The sequence below is a fragment of the Leptopilina heterotoma genome, unplaced genomic scaffold, assembly GCF_015476425.1.
Source record: "Leptopilina heterotoma isolate Lh14 unplaced genomic scaffold, ASM1547642v1 Lhet_51, whole genome shotgun sequence".
In the NCBI taxonomy this organism is placed as follows: domain Eukaryota; kingdom Metazoa; phylum Arthropoda; class Insecta; order Hymenoptera; family Figitidae; genus Leptopilina; species Leptopilina heterotoma.
The window spans coordinates 771,326-788,674 of NW_025111110.1; the positions used below are offsets into that span (position 1 = coordinate 771,326).

A 17,349-nucleotide genomic window follows, 5' to 3' on the forward strand; every position below is an offset into this window, starting at 1 on the left:
ATACTTGGACAAATACTTTTCAAATTTTATTGCCTCAAATCTGCACAATTTTTTTATTCTCTTTTATTCCCAATGCACACTTGCAGTCAAAAATGAAGTAAATAAAAATTAAATTAAATAATTTCATAATCAAAATTTAAAAAATTGACTTATTAAGTACAAAATTAATTATTACTGTTCAAATTTAGAAATTTTTTTTTTTAAATTTCACGAAAGAATTTAATTATTTTCTAAAATTTAAATAAATCCTTATAAACAATTCAATTATTTTTTTAAATAGAAAAATCTTTACAAAAATTCAATGATTTTCAAAAAAAAAAGAATTTTAATTGAATTCCTCGGATGAATTCAAATATTTATTAAATATTTCCATAAATTTCAATTATTTCCTAAAATTTTAATAAATTCTTCGAAACAATTCAACTATATTTATAAATACAAAAATTCTTTGCAGGAATTAAATTATTTTTAATCAAATTTAAATAAAATTACATGAAATAATTTAATTAATTTCAAAAATTTCCATAAAATGCAATTTCAACAAGAATTTAAAATTCTCAAAAAATAATTCAATTATTCTCAAAATATTTTTAAAAAATTCTATATAAAAATTAAATTACTTTCAATTCAATTTTTAAATATATTCGTTAAAAAAATTGAAAGAATTCAATTATTTTCAAAAAATAATAAAATTCTTGTTATGAATTCAATTATTTTGAATATACATAATTTTAATAGAATTCTTTAAAGAAATTCCATTGTTTTCGAAACAACTTTAATTGAATTTCACGAAAAAATTTCATTATTTTCTAATATTTCTATAAAATTCTTCATAACAATTTAATTATTTCTTAAAATTTGAATAAATTCTTCGAAACATTTAAATTATTTTTATAAATAGTAAAATTCTTCGCAATAATTCAATTACTCAAAAATTAATTACCTACATCTATAAAATTCAATTAAATTATTAAATTCAACTATTATAATTAAAAAATTTAATTAAAAAGTTTTAAAAAATTCTTGTCAAAATTTCAATTATTTTTATAAATAATAAAATTCTTCACCGAAATACAAATGTTTTTAAAAATTTTAATAAAGATTCTTTATAAGCATTCAATTATTTTAAATACAATTTTAAGAACATTTCTCGAAAGAATTTTAATTTTCTTTGAAGCAATTAAATTGTTTTCAATAAATAAAATAAAATAAAATAAATTTCATTATAAATCAATTACTTTCCTAAATAACAAGATTCTTCGCAGAAATTCAATTATGTTTAAAAATTAAAAAAAATTCTTGTCAAAATTTCAATTAGCTTTATAAATAATAAAATTTTTCTCCGAAATTCGATTATGTATTTTCGAAAGTTTTAATAAAATTCTAGGACAAAATTTCAATTATTTTCAAAAAATTTCCTGAATAATCTAATACTTAATAAAATATACTTTAAAAAGAATTGTAGAAAATTCTACTGAAACATTTAATTATTTTCATAAATATAATAAAAATGTCACAGAAATTTAATTATCTACAAATTTTTTATAAATATCTTCACAATAATTTAATTATTTTTATAAATAAAAAAAAAAGTTGTATTAAATTCTTAATATTGTTTTTCAATTAATTAAACAACTTATAAAACTATTTGTTATAAAACATGAAGACATCGATTGCTCCGAGTCAAAGACTCGAAGTGATCGATTTCTTAATGTTTTATAATAATTTATAATGATTAAAAATTTATGAAAATAATTGAATTATTGAGAAGAAATTTATAAAAAATTTGTAAATATTTGAATTTCTGTGAAATTTTTATTATTTTTTAAAATAATTAAATGTTTTTGTACAATTTTATTAATTTTTTTTTAAATAATTAAATTCGGAAAATTTTATTAAAATAGTAGATATTGAAAATAATTGAAATTAAGACAAGAATTTTATTGTCATTTTTGAAAATAATTGAACTTTGGGGAAAATTTTTGTTATTTACAAAGGTAATTGGGATTTTGACGAGAATTTTTTGTTTTGAATTTTGAACATAATTGAATTTTATGAGAAGAATTTTAATATTTTTTAAGATAATTGAATATTTTTACTGTAACTTCATCAAAATTATTTTCATCATTTTAATTCAATTATTATTTTCTAGAATTCTAAATTATTTTTTATGAAAATAAGAACTAAAATTCTTAAAAAAAAATTTATTATTTATGAAAATAATTGAATTCCTGTGAAATTTGTATTATTTATGAAAATAATTAAATGCTGGCATACAATTTTATTAAAAATTTTTTTAAATAATTGAATTCTTTTTGGAAAATTTTATTAAAATAGTAGATATTGAAAATCATTGAAATTAGAAAAATGTATTTTATTTTTGAAAATAATTTAAATTAGGACAAGAATTTTTTTTTGACATTTATGAAAATAATTGAAATTTGGAGAAGAATTTTATTATTTATAAAGATAATTGGGATTTTTATGAAAATTTTTTTCAAATTTTGAACATAGTTGAATTTTAGAAGAAGAATTTAATTTTTTTTTTAAATAATTAAATTTCTGCAATAATTTGTAATTTCTCCAAAATTGAATATTTTTAGTGTTTTCAACAAAAATTTCAATTATAGAAAATTTTCAAATTCTATTATTTTTAAAATTGCTAATTTTATTTAAAGAAAGATACTAAGAAGTTGCTATTTTATAATGAAATTCAAATGTGAAGATTTAAATGATCCTAAAGTTCTGAACCTTATTCACATTTTTCTTGAAATTAAATTTTTATTATAATTAATTTTGCTTGACTGTCAAAAAAATTTATTATAAAGTTTCTAAATGCAAAAATTTAAGTTTTTATTTTTTATTCTAATTGCTGTAATTTATATATAGAAATCTTTTTGATAAAAATTTTTTCGTTCATACTTGAACGTTCAAAACTTGTGGGTCACCAGATTTAAAAAAAAATCGACGTTCATTTGAAGGTCCGAAACTGAAATTGTCAATAAAATTAAATTCCTATCTAAAAATATAATATTTCCGCATTAAGTTCGAGAGAGAGAGAAAAAGAGAGAGACAATTTAGATAATATACAATATCGACAGTTTCGCCCGAAATTGGAACGAATCGAACACTTGGCAGAAATTTCGCAAAAATAATTTAAATACCTGAATGACAGGTTTTCTTTATATGTGCACGAATTTGCACCAAATTCATATAATGAAGGCTAATTTTTCGAATTTAAAGAAAATAAATAATAAAATTAAAAGAATTTCATTTTCTCTCTATATACATTTTTTTCCTCCTTTAGATTTTGCTTTTAGGTTTATCTTCTATTGAATATGCATAAGAAAAAGAGAAGAAAAAAAAACATATCGACTTTTCCTATACGCTCGGTGTCTTTTTCGCTGTCTTTGATGAATTCGTTCAGGCGCCGTCGCCAAAGTGCCCGGTAATTTTAGAACACGCTATTTATAAATGATGATAAAAGAAGTGCGGAGAAAATAGGAAAGTTGGCTCTGAAACCCTCGACACAATAGTCGATCCGTTGATGTTGCCTGTCAGGTCTAACGAAACTCTCGAAATCCCACCTGATATTCAAATAAATAATGCGCCATTCCATTTTATTCGCGATTTTAAAGAAATCCTATAAAGAAATTACTTTTCAAAGGCCTATTTAACTTTAAAAAACAATTGAATTTGTTTTTTTTGGTAATACTGAACAAGAATTTTATTTCATTCAAATAACTTTTATTTAAATCATAGATATTTTTATTTAATTTATATTTTATTCACATGTTTGAACCATTAATTTCAGTATATTTGAAGAAAATACAATTTAATTGACTCAAATAAAAATTATTTGATACAAGCATAAATATTTGTTTGATGATAGACAAGTAATCGCTTATTTGAATCAAATAAAAATGTTTTTTCATTATATTACCTGATAATATAATTAATAACCAGCATTAGGCTGAATTTTTACTTCATTTTTTAAATAAAATTAGCAATTTTAAAAATTGAATTTAAAAATTTATAATTCAAATTTTTGTTGAAAACACAAAAAAAAATACATTTTAGGAGAAATTACAAATAATTGCAGAAATTCAATTATTTTCAAAAATATTAAAATTCTACTCATATAAAATTCAATTATCTTAAAAAAAAATTCTCGTCAAAATCCCAATTATCTTTGTAAATAACAAAATATTTCCCCAAAGTTCAATTATTTTCAAAAATGACAATAAAATTCTTGTTTTAATTTCAATTACTTTCAATATCCACTATTTTAATACAATTTTCCAAAAAGAATTCAATTATTTAAAAAAAATTAATAAAATTGTTCAGAAACATTTAATTATTATCAAAAATAATAAAAATTCCACAGGAATTCAATTATTTACAATTTTTTATAAATTTCTTCGCAATAATTCAATTATTTTCATAAATTTTTAATTATTATAAATTATTATAAAACATGAAGAAATCGATCGGAGCAATCGATATCTTCATGTTTTATAACAATACTTTTATAAATTGTTTAATTAATTGAAAAACAATATTAAGAATTTAATACAACTTTTTTTTTATTTATAAAAATAATTAAATTATTGTAAAGAAATTTATAAAAAATTTGTAAATAATTTAATTTCTGTGACATTTATATTATATCTATGAAAATAATTAAGAGTTTGCGTAGAATTTTACACAATTCTTTTTAAAATACATTTTATTGAATATTAGATTAATCAGGAAAATTATTGAAAATAATTGAAATTTTGCCAAGAATTTTATTAAAACTTTCGAAAACAATTGAATTTCGGAGAAACATTTTATTAATTTTAATTAATTAAACAATTAATTCATTGAATTTCTGCGAAGAATCTTATTATTTATAAAAATAATTGAAATTTTGACAAGAATTTTTTTTACATTTTTTAATTGAATTTTTTATTATAATAGTTGAATTCAATAATTTAATAATTCAATTTAATAATTAAATTGAAATTTATAGATGTAATTAATTTTTGAACAATTGAGTTTAATAATAATGATAATAATTGAATTTTAATTGAATTTTATCAAAACTTTTGAAAATAATTGAATTTCGGAGTAAAATTTTATTATTTATAAAGATAATTGAAATTTTGACGAGAATTTATTTAATTTTTGAACATAATTGCATTTCTGCGAAGAATCTTATTATTTGTGAAAATAATTGATTTTTTATGATAAAATTTATTTTAAATTTTATTTTATTTATTGAAAAAAATTTAATTCATTCAAAGAAAATTAAAATTCTTTCGAGAAATTTAGTTTAAAATTGTATTAAAAATAATTGAATGCTTATAAAGAATCTTTATTAAAATTATTTAAAAACATTTGTATTTCGGCGAAGAATTTTATTATTTATAAAAATAATTGAATTTTTGACAAGAATTTTTTTTACATTTTTTAATTGAATTTTTAATTAAAATAGTTTAATTCAATAATATAATTGAATTGAATTTTAATTAATATTAATAATTAATAATTACTGTTAATAATTAGTAAATAATAATCAATATTATGAAATAATAATTACTAGTTAATAATTATTAATTACTAGTAATAATTGATAAACAATAATTAGTAATAAGGTAGTAATAATTAATCAATAATAATAAATAATAATAATTTTAAGATAATTTGAAAATTTTAAAGAATAAGAAAAATTTTTAAATTCTTTTAAAGACTGTTAATTTTATGAATAAAAATTGAATAAAATTAAAATCTATAATAGCGTAAGAATTAAAAAAATTTCGTTCTTCTTCTACAATGAATAAAAGAAATGATAAAAAATTCTATCGTACACAAAAAAAATAAAATTAAAATATAAATTCATTTTACATTTAAATTGAAACTTAATTGAACTCTCTTTAACGATCCAATAAATTATTGTACAGTTGCCAGGTGAATCTTTCAGATTCAATTAAAATTTAATAGATCAAGTAAAAATAACAGTCTCGATCTTAATTACATAAAACAAATATATCTCATTCTCCTTTTTATCAAACAAATATTCTACACGTCACATTCTTTATCATCGTCATCATCATCATAATCTATATATATATATACTCCAAAAAGAAAAAATAATAATTCCCTTATCTTCGCGTATTTTTCAAAAATTCTGATTTTTTCCCCTTGATTACTAAAATTATTGACAATTATTATTTAAAAAAAAACCTAAAAAATAAATTCTCGGCCTTTTTTTAATTACAAAAAAAACGAATTTCAACAAAAAGTAAATAAAAAAGTTTTTAAGTATATTAAACACTTAACTAGTAAGTTAATGACTAGATAAATCTATTGTGTTTGTATGTGCAATAGTTTTTTTTCTTGTTTTTTTTTTGCTAAGTACTTTAGCATCTTCTATATATACAGGAACCTGTTTCGCACGTTGAAAAAAGATGCGTCATTGGTAGACTGAAGTTAAATGAAAATATACCGGTGTATCTGTCATTCTATCAGTTGAATATACACACAATGTTCCAAGAATTAATGCCAAGAAATTCCTATAATCGATTTATACAGCTATTGAATGATTCACCTTAAACCTCAATAACCGGGATTACTAACTTTTTTCCGATAAATCATATCTTGTTAATGTTAATCTAATAATCATGTGAACTCTTCATAAACAGATATAAATATCGTATATACATTTGTATGTGTACCGCAATTTTATCTTATTCGGAACAACAAGTGTTGCAAAATTTACATTTCCAAATAATTGTTCTACTACTGTTATTTTTTTTATGTCAACATTTTAAGAATTTAATTGAATCAATTTTTGAAGAAATTTATAGTTTTAAAATGGTCAGGAATTCTAACAATTTTAATTAATTAATATAATTATTATGATTATAAAAAGTTGATAATAAATTAAAATAAATAATAAATATTTGTACATTTTGTATACGAAAGGGTTTATTTTTGTTTCGTTGCCCGTTTTTATTTATTTAAATATACAGATATGAGGCATGACCTTTTTTACATGTAGATAAAAAAATAAATTAATAAATAAAATAAAAACAATTTACTTGCAAAATTATAAATAAAATAAATAATAGGTACAATAAAATAAATAAATAATACAATTCTTCCTTTATGAGGAAGCAAAATAAAAATAAGTTATTTATTTCTTTAAATGTAAGAGGGACTACAAAAAGAAAAAAAAATTATTTATTTATTAAGATACTTCTAATATAAATAAATAGAAAATAATGACTAGTAAAATAATAAAATAATGAAAATAAAAATTATAATAATAATAATAATATTAACAACTAATTAAAATTATTTTTATTATTATAAAAATAATAGCAATAATAATAATAATAATAATAAAAATAAAAAGTACGGATTATAATAGATGATGTAACGTCACATTTACTTCTGCCTCTTTTCATCCCAATTCAGTATTCTAGGATCTATTGAACCATCCCTTTCCATTATAAATTGATATATCCATTTTACAACGAATCAATGCCGTCTTAATTTTTAATTAATCAAAGTGATTAATGATTTAGTTTGACAATTTGCTTTTATCGCTTTCATTCAATACAAGATGTCAAACTGGAAGTTTATTATTTATTTTTATTTTCAAATACAAAGTATAAATTTCTTTATATTTAAAATATAAATGAGCTTTTTTATTTTGAAAAAAAAAAATTATTTTATTTCAATAATCAATTATTTGTCTTTTAACAATAAACTATTATTTTACTTGAATCGAATTTTAATTTAGCGAAATGTCGTCTATTAATTTAAATTTAGTATAAATATGACTACTAATTCCTGTGTGAAATTTTACTAATTATATTTTGATATGTAAATTTTTGAATTTTTTTTACTGACTTTGTGGAATTTTTTTTTGAAATTACCAATCGATAAATTTTTAATTATAGGGGAGAGTCTCCAGTTGTGAGACACCTCCAGTTGTGAGACAGTCAATTTTTTTTAACATGCAATATTAAAAAGACGATTGGTTTATATAAAAACATTTCTTTTTATATGAGCCAACTTTTTCGTGTACGCCGAAGCGGATATATAAACTGTTTTTGTTAAATACCAACACTGTGTGTGATAATCGACTAAAAAGCGTTTTTTCAATAAATGTAAAGTACTTTTTTCCAAGTTAATTAATTGGAAAAGGTAAATGTAATGCATTTTCTTTTAGTGTTTTCCTTATATTTTGTGATGCAATATTGCATTGTTCCAATCTACGGTTGAAAATAATTTAATTTTCCTTTTTCAAAATAGCGCCAATTTCTGGGTGTGAGACACAGCATATCACCAGTTGTGAGACGGTGTCAACACCCATCTGGGCAGCATAAAAAATACGACTTTGCAGGCATACTATTTAAATGTTGTTTTCATTTCTTTTTCTAGTATTTTTGAGCATGTCAAGTGGAAAAAAGTCAATTGATTCAGAAGAAATCAATTTTAATGCTCTTGTTGAAGCTATTAAATGATGTTTATTTGATAGACATATTTTGGCGAATAAATATTATTATTTAGTATATAATAATATATATTATTAATATATTTAATTATTTCTACTAGACATAACGTTTTATGCCAAACTTATTAAATTTTAGCACTTTTTAATGAGTGTCTCACAACTGGAGACATTTTTTTTTTTTGAAAAAAGCGATGTGCTCGGAAAATGTATCGTAAAATTTTCTGAGTTCATCGAAACACTACACTTTCTTTTAATAAAAGTTGCGTATTTCTGTAACCTTTCGAACGGTGTATTTTATTTACAATTTTGTTTACCCGTTTACAATTTACGGGTCAAAAATGAAACCCGTCTCACAACTGGAGACTCTCCCCTAGTAATAAAAAATAACTGTCAGTTAACTCTTGGATGACTTTGTGCTTCTTTAATTAATCAGTGAAAATAATTGACTTTTAGTAAGAAATTACTCATATTCAGTAAAAAAAAAATGCTTTTCAGTAAATAATAACTGATATTTAGTAAAAAATAAATAATATTCAGTGATAAATAACTGATATTCAGTAAAGAACAACTTATTTTCAGTTAAAAAAATACAGAATATTCAGTAAAAAATAACTGATTTTCGGTAGAAAATTCTAAAATTCAGTAAAAAATAACTGATATTCTGCAAAAAAAAAACTTATATTTAGTAAAAAATAACTGACATTCACTAAAGAATAACTGACATTTAGTAAAAAAAATACCTGACATTCAGTAAAGAAAAAGAGATATTCAGTACAAAATGAACGCTTTGCAGTAAAAAATAACTGATATTCAGTAAATAATAACAGATTTTCAGTAGAAAATACCTGTCATTCAGTAAAGAATAATTGATATTCAGTAATAAAGAACTGATTTCCAGTAAAAAAAAATACAGGATATTCCGTAAAAAATAACTGATATTCAGTAAATAACAACTGATTTTTAGTAAAAAAATAACTGATATTCAGTAAAGAATAACTGATTTTTAATAAAAAATAACTGATATTCAGTAAAGAATAACAGATTTTCTGCAGAAAGTACCTGACATTTAGTAAAAAATAACTGATATTCAGTAAAGAAATAACTGATTTTCAGTGAAAACACCTGACATTCAGTGAAGAATAACTGATATTCAGTAAAAAATAAATGATTTTCATTAAGAAATAACTGATCTTCGAGGTAAAAAATAACTCATGTTCTTCAGTAAAAAAATTGATATTTAGTATAGAAAATAATTGATTTTCTGTAATTTAATTGATCATTAGTAAAAACTAACGGTATAATTGAGAAATTGATTTCTACAAAAAAAGTATGATTTATCAATAAATTATGTTTTGATTATTATTTTATCAAACAAAAAAGATATGAGAAATATTTTTGAGTGTAGAAGTTTTTGGATTATAAAATAAAATCTACAATCAGGTTATTTGGTTGAATTAAGGAATATGTACTTTTTCAAAATTGACAATTGTCAATCCACAGAGTTTAATTTTGAAAAATCGACCACAATACTCATTTTCAGTAGGAGTGAAAGTTGATAAAATGATTTTGCACGTTTAGTGCGAAAATGATAAAAGAGAGTTTTTTTTTCTCATATATAGTCAAAGCGTGTAATTGCATATTTCTATGCAAGTGTTTAATAAGTGTCGTATCTACATACATATATGCACGAGGTGGCTTACATCGTCAATAAAACCGTCTGACGTTGAATACGAGATGATTCAGTCATTTGTGAGTGAGGAAATTTTTTTTCCTTTTCGTGCAAGGTCTTTAACGCTTCTTCCTAAAAAAAAAAATGATGATAATTTCTCTAAAGAAATTTTGGAGAGAGAAAAAAAATAATTCTAAATAACAAATTAGTCACATACGAAAGAGTGTATAGACAAATTGTTTGGTATAAAAGAGTTTTCTCTGAAAATGATGATACATCAAAAGAGGCTGGATGCTATTTTGATCGCATCGTTATTGTTCCGCTTGTGCTTGGAATGACCGTCGACATTAAGAGAAGTCGCAAGAAAACGCGATGAGAGAGAGAGAGAGAAAGAGACAGTGTGCTCAATGGGGAAGGCGGTGTTGCCGGTTCATTCAAAAACCCGCGCAATGAGCGTACATACTTTGCTCGCTTTGCTTATGTATATGCATATGTAAAAGCATACGCATATGCGCATGTAAATGTGTCTGCGGAATCACCATTATCGCCGACTGCGGCCTTGGCGCTTAGTGTCGTTTATATACCACGTGGTCACTTTGATTTGAAGAGACTTTGCTGAAACATCCTGCCTTTATATATACGTTTAAGTGCACATATACTGCTTTCGTGTGAGGAAAAATTATCTCCATTGATCGAGGAGAACTTTTTTTTTTGTGTAGAAATTTTCCGAATTTTCCCGGAACTATTTTTTTAACTATTATTTTTTTTCTATCCGTCGAAATTTTTGCTGCAGAGTGCGAAAATGTTTATTAAACTTTAGCGAATACGTAGATATAATGATATAATACGTTTTGAATCGATATTGACCCGGGTTTGCTTTTTAATTAATTTTCTAGCTTGCGTGGCCGTGCGGTATACGTATGCGGTTTGCAAACTCGAGAGGGCTAGGGTTCGAAACCCCGTGCGTGAAAGATTTTTCAATTTTAATTCTCAAGGTGTTTTACATCCAATATTAATAATCTCAAATGAAATGTAACTTTATTTACTAAAATTAGTCAAAATTGTTACTAATTTATCAAAGGTGAAAGAAATTACTAATTCAGTTAGTAAACGAATACTATTTCATAGGTAAAAAAAAAATATTATTTAGATTTAGAGACTAAAAATAATTGGAATAGTAAATACTAAAATTAAGTAGAAAATACTGAAACTAAGAATATAGTAAATACTAAAACTAACTAAATAGTAAACATACTAAAATAAAATTAGTGAAATCGGTTACTAATTTAGAAATATTGAACAAATAGGTCCTACTTCATTTTAGTCAAAAAGTGATTGATTCAGATTTTGAGAGTAATTTATTGTTTTTAATATTATGCAAACTAAAAAGAAAAATTGTAAAAGCAAAAAAAATGTACATTGCAATGTAATTGCAACAACTGCGTATGAATATATATTCGACAGCAAATGCGAAAGAAATGATATAATATTTCTAATATTCTATTCCGTATTTGAAATTTTTCCAGTGTAGATTTAAAGATTGCACACGAAAATTGCATAAAACTGCATAGATAGTGTCTAAAATTATTGAGATAATGTGTGCGCACGAGTAATTAACTTGAAACGAAAAAGCTAATTATTTTCATATAAGAGCTAAAATAACGATAGAAAAGAAATGGTTATTTTGTCTAATAGCAATGTCTAAATTACTGTACAAGAAAGTAATAATAATATAATAATAAAATAATTTTTTTTCAAAGTATTATTTATTTTTAATTTTTAGAAGTTTTCAAGTTGTGTAAAAAAATGAATGTAGAAACTTACTATTTTTATCACACAATACAATTTTAATTGTTCGATTTTTGGTGATTTTACAGTATGTCAAATTTTACCATATTTGTAGTAAATTTTACATGTACGAAAAAATAAACATTGGAAATTTAATTTTTTTAAAGTAAATTGTTGTGTTTCTCGAGAAAATTTTATAGTATATTTTTACTGTTAAGTATTAAAATAAATTCCTCAATTTTTTAAGTATTTTAAACTATTTTTGGAGTAAAATTTTTAGATGATATTTTACCATTTTACTGGTACTTTCAAAGAGTATTTTCAAAAAAAAAAAATGTCAGTATTTCATGTTTAGATTTCAATATTTTTGGACTAAAATTTACTGCTACAAAATAACTTTCATCATTTTTGGGTAAATTTTACTGCGCATTAGGAAAAGTAAATTTACCATTTCTGGCATAAATTTTACTATTTTCGAAGTAAATTTTCCTTATAAATTTTACTGTCAAAGTTAAATTTTACTTTCGGAGTAAATTTAACTATTTCTAGAGTAAATTTTAATGTTTTAATGTAAGTAAATATTAAATATTTCCAGAGTAAATTTTCCTTATAAATTTTACTGACAAACTAAATTTTACTTCCGGAGTAAATTTAACTATTTTTGAGTAAATTTTAATGTTTTAGTAAGTTAATTTTACTATTTTTCAAGTTAATTTTTGATTTGGAATAAATTGAAATGTTCCAGGAGTAAATTTTCTTTATAAATTTTACTACCGTAGTTAAATTTAACTATTTTTAAGAAGATTTAAGTATTTTTTAATATATTTCAGTATTTTTGAAGTAAATGTTATCATCACCAAAGTAATTTGTGTTTGAGTAAATAAATTGTACTATTTTCGAAGTAAACTTATGATTTGCAGTAAAGTGAAATGTTTCAGGAGTAAATTTTCTTTATAAATTTTACTTTCAAAGTAAATTTTACTTCCGGAGTAAATTTAATTATTTTGGAGTAAATTTCAGTATTTCTAGAGTAAATTTTAATGGTTTAGTAAGTAAATTTTACTATTTTTAAAGAAAATGTTTGATTTGGAATAAGTTGGAATGTTTCAGGAGTAAATTTTCTTTATAAATTTTACTATACCAAAGTAGATTTTACTTTCGGAGTAAATTTAACTATTTTTGAGTAGATTTTATTATTTTTGAAGTAAATGTTATCATTACCAAAGTAATTTGTGTTTTAGTAAGTAAATTGTACTATTTTTGAAAAAAAGTTATGATTTGGAGTAAATTTTTGAATGTTTCAGGAGTAAATTTTCTTTATAAATTTTACCACCGGAGTTGGTAAAAAGAAATCAACAATTTTGGAGTTGATTTCAGTATTTTTGAAGTAAATGTTATCATTACCAAAGTAAATTGTGTTTTAGTAAATAAATTGTACTATTTTCGAAGTAAAATTATGATTCTCAGTAAAGTGGAATGTTTCAGGAGTAAATTTTATTTATAAATTTTACTACTAAAGTAAATTTTACTTCTGGAGTAAAATTATTTTTTTTGGAGTAAATTTTGGTATTTTTGAAGTAAATGTTATCATTATCAAAGTAAATTGTGTTTTAGTAAGTAAATTTTACTATTTTCGAAGTAAAGTTACGATGTTGAGTAAATTGAAATATTTCAGGAGTAAATTTTACTATTATCGAAGAGAATTTTAATATTATCTGCTTAAATTCTACTACTTTCAAAGTCAATTTTAGTTTAGTTTCACAAATTTAACTATTTTTGGAATAATTTTTAATATTTCCGGTGTAAATCTTAGTATTTCTGGAGTAAATTTTACTAGTATATTTCCAAAGTAAATTTTCGTATTTTTGGAGTAAATTTTATTTCTGAAGTTAATTTTTACTATTTCAGAAAATTCATAAATATTATACTATTTTTCAAGTAAACCTTACATGGAAAAAAATTTCATCTGGTACAGCGATAAGTTTCTCTGGAATAGCGAAAGTATTAATTGAAACAACTAAAAATTTCGCTAAGGCAGTAAAATTTGTAATTGTTCCAGTAAAAATATTTTTTTCCGCGTAGTATTTTTGAACTAAACTTTATTTACGTACCGTTTTTCTAAGGATATCAAATTGAGAAAAAAAATGAATCAAAAATTTCCAAAGTCAAAATTTCTGTACCCCCCTATGAAGAATCGACTAAAAATAAACCTCGACTACTGCGACAATTCCCAATCAAAAAATTCCTCTAATTATTCTAATTGATTTCAAATAAACCGCCACATGTCCCAATTCAACAGTTTCTACTGTATCATTTGCATTTCCAAGACAATTATTACTTCTTATATTTGAAACACTCAGCAATTATTTGTTTCATAAGAAAAACGACTAATTCAGAAAATATCACGCAAGATATTCTTTTTTAAAATTATTATAAAAATAGATATAAAATTCAGATTCTAAAAATTCATTGTTTGCGTCCCTATAGTCACACAATATGACTATATGTTCTATATGATTTGTCGAGTCCCTCTCACGTCTTTGCCTCACAGGAGTTTCCTCATTATTTTCCCCCCTCCTCGCCCTCCCTTCTATCATCACTTCAAAGAAACTTGGGTTCAGCCTACACTTGTAAAATGCAGAGGCAACTCGCGGAAGCCGCGTGCATTGCGCAAATCATAATATAAAGAGTGGGTAGGAACCACTATTCCGTATCGGCCTTGTATTTCGCTGAAGAACATGTGTATGTACTTATACATATTTGCGGGGTAATAATGGAATATTTATGAAAATTGTAACGCAATGTCGTCAATGCCGCTACTATCTTATTCCGATTATGACAGCTTCTTTTTCCTCGTGTGTTTTTTTTTTGCTTGCTTTTATTTTTATTTTTTTATTACCACTGTCATACATTGATATCGGCTCAAAATTTATAGATGTCATTTCCCTCATTATTTCCGCATATTCCTATTATTCATACCATTTCTATGTAAATTTTTATTATTAGACTTTCTTTTTTTTATAAAGGTTCAGAAATTTCAGTAATTTTTGAAAATAACACTGCAAAAATGCTCCGAAAAATTGGAACCAAATGAATGAAAGTTCATTTGGTTCCAATTTTTCGCAGTATTTTTAATCAATAGAAACAATGTTTAAGGAATAAAAAGTTAATTTTTAATGAAAAAAAAGAACCAACTAGAAAAAGTTTTATCTTGTAGAAAAATGAAAGAAAAAATACTGTTAGAAAAAATTTTTCTTATTTTTTAAATTAATTTTTTTTTCTGAACAAATAAAGAATTTACTTTTTGTCCCCAATAATTAAAATATAAGAAAAAAATGACAATATTATTACCAACAAGGAATAACAAGTGAAATTTATATTTTGTCACTTTAATTTTTAATGGTCCAAATTATTGGCGACGTTCTTTTTTTTCTGCCTTACAAAAGGAAACAACTATTTGAACAGTTTCTTACATAACTTGAATCTCTCATAAAAATGGAAACGTAACAGTAAATACAAACTATGAGTAACTCAATCAACATATGCAATATCGTGTGTTCCTTGTGTTTCAGCGTTTAAATAAAAAAAATTTTTTTTTCTATACCTAATCACGTAAATCCAAAATTCTCATTTACGGAATTTATTTTAATTATTTCTCGTATTCATTTTATTCACACGCAAGTTTTCTTATTTAAATATAAGGAAAAGTCAATTTTGAAATTTTAATCGTAAAATTGTATTCTTTTCTAAATTTAATATCTTTTGAAAAGTAAACTAATATTTGGTATGTAGAATTTATTAGAATAAATATGAATTTGTTTGGATTGTTAAAGAACTAATATAGTGTATATTATCTTGTCAATATAAATAAATAAATAAATAAATTTTACTTGATATATTTATCTATATAAATAGCAATATTTTTAATGCTTCTACGAATTTCTATTTTACTACAAAATATTTTTTACGCTTGACAAATTAATTTCTAACTAAGTAAATGTTGAATTTATCCCAGGTGGTAAAGTTAACGTTAGCTAATGCTAATAACGTTAGACTAACGTTAACTAACATTAGACTAATGTTAACTAACGTTATAATCTGATATTAGTAATCAAAAAATGTCGTTAGACTAACGTTAGTTAATGTTAGCCTAACGTTAGTAGCATTAGCTAACGTTAACTAACGTTAACTTTTCCACCTTGGATATTATTTTTATTCAGCCGCATTCTTTAAAAATATAAAAACAAATTTTTCGTTTATTTGAACGTTCAAAACTTTAGAAAAAGGTTAATTTTGACTAAAATTGTAGTAAGAAGTATGGGAACCACGCAACAAAATATCAATATTTTTACTAAAAATTACAAGTGAATATTCGATTACACGGAGAAAAATTATTTTTAATGATTACAATAGTCTACATTACAGCTCGGATATGTGACCACTTTTTGGAATGATTACGAAGACTATGTAATGTGTTAAGAATTTAGTAGGAACGATTACTATAGCTGTTGTAAGGGATACCTTCATGTTTGTACTCCTTACAACAGCTATAGTAATCATAACAAAAAGTGGTCACATATCCGAGCAGTAATATAGACTATTGTAATCAGTACGAATAAATTTTTCTCCGTGTAGTGATTGTGCCTAATTAAAATTAGTGCCTTAATATTCACTATAGTAAGAAGCCACTAATTTCTAGTAGAATGTTATTAATTCCCAGTAGGAAACTAGTAATTGCTGGTGTAAACTACTAAATCCTAGTAGAAAACTACTAATTTATGCTCCAAAAGCGTTTACCAGTTTGAAATAGTAAAAAAAATTCGACATACTCCATAAATTTATAGTTTTCCACCAGAAATCAGTCAAAAGTGTCAACCACACATTTGTGTGATGTTATGTTACATTGTATAAAACGAATCCGCACTATTTCGTTAGTTAATGATAGATCGTCCAACGTCCTTCCGGCAGGACGAAAAAGACTCAGGTGAGTCCCTCCGAAATCACTAAAGAAAACTAACATGGATTCAGATAAATAAAAAATGATATATATCATTGGAAAGGTAATGAAACAAGCTTTCAGCGCATATAAATATCGAGCTTGTAAGTTCAAAACTAAGGGCTGGGTAGTTTGAAGAAGTTACATGTTCCAAAAATTCACATAATTTTTAGTCACAGAATGACGAAGCCCGGTCCTGCCGGCAGGACGCTTTTCGCTTTATTTAAGAGACTACCTAGCCCAGGTTTATAAATTTAAAGACTCGATATTTACATCATTTGAAAGCTTGTTTCATTACCTTTCCAACGATATATTTAGTTTTATATTTATCTGCTTCCATATTAATTTTATAGAGCAATTTCGAAGGGACTCGCGCCTGAGTATTAC

At 23.2% G+C, this 17,349-nt stretch overlaps 1 protein-coding gene across 6 annotated transcripts in view; it reads right to left on the reverse strand.

Moving 5' to 3' along the window:
- Positions 1 to 17,349, reverse strand: part of LOC122507810 — a 262,525-nt gene that overhangs the window by 22,100 nt on the left and 223,076 nt on the right. The window lies entirely within an intron of this gene.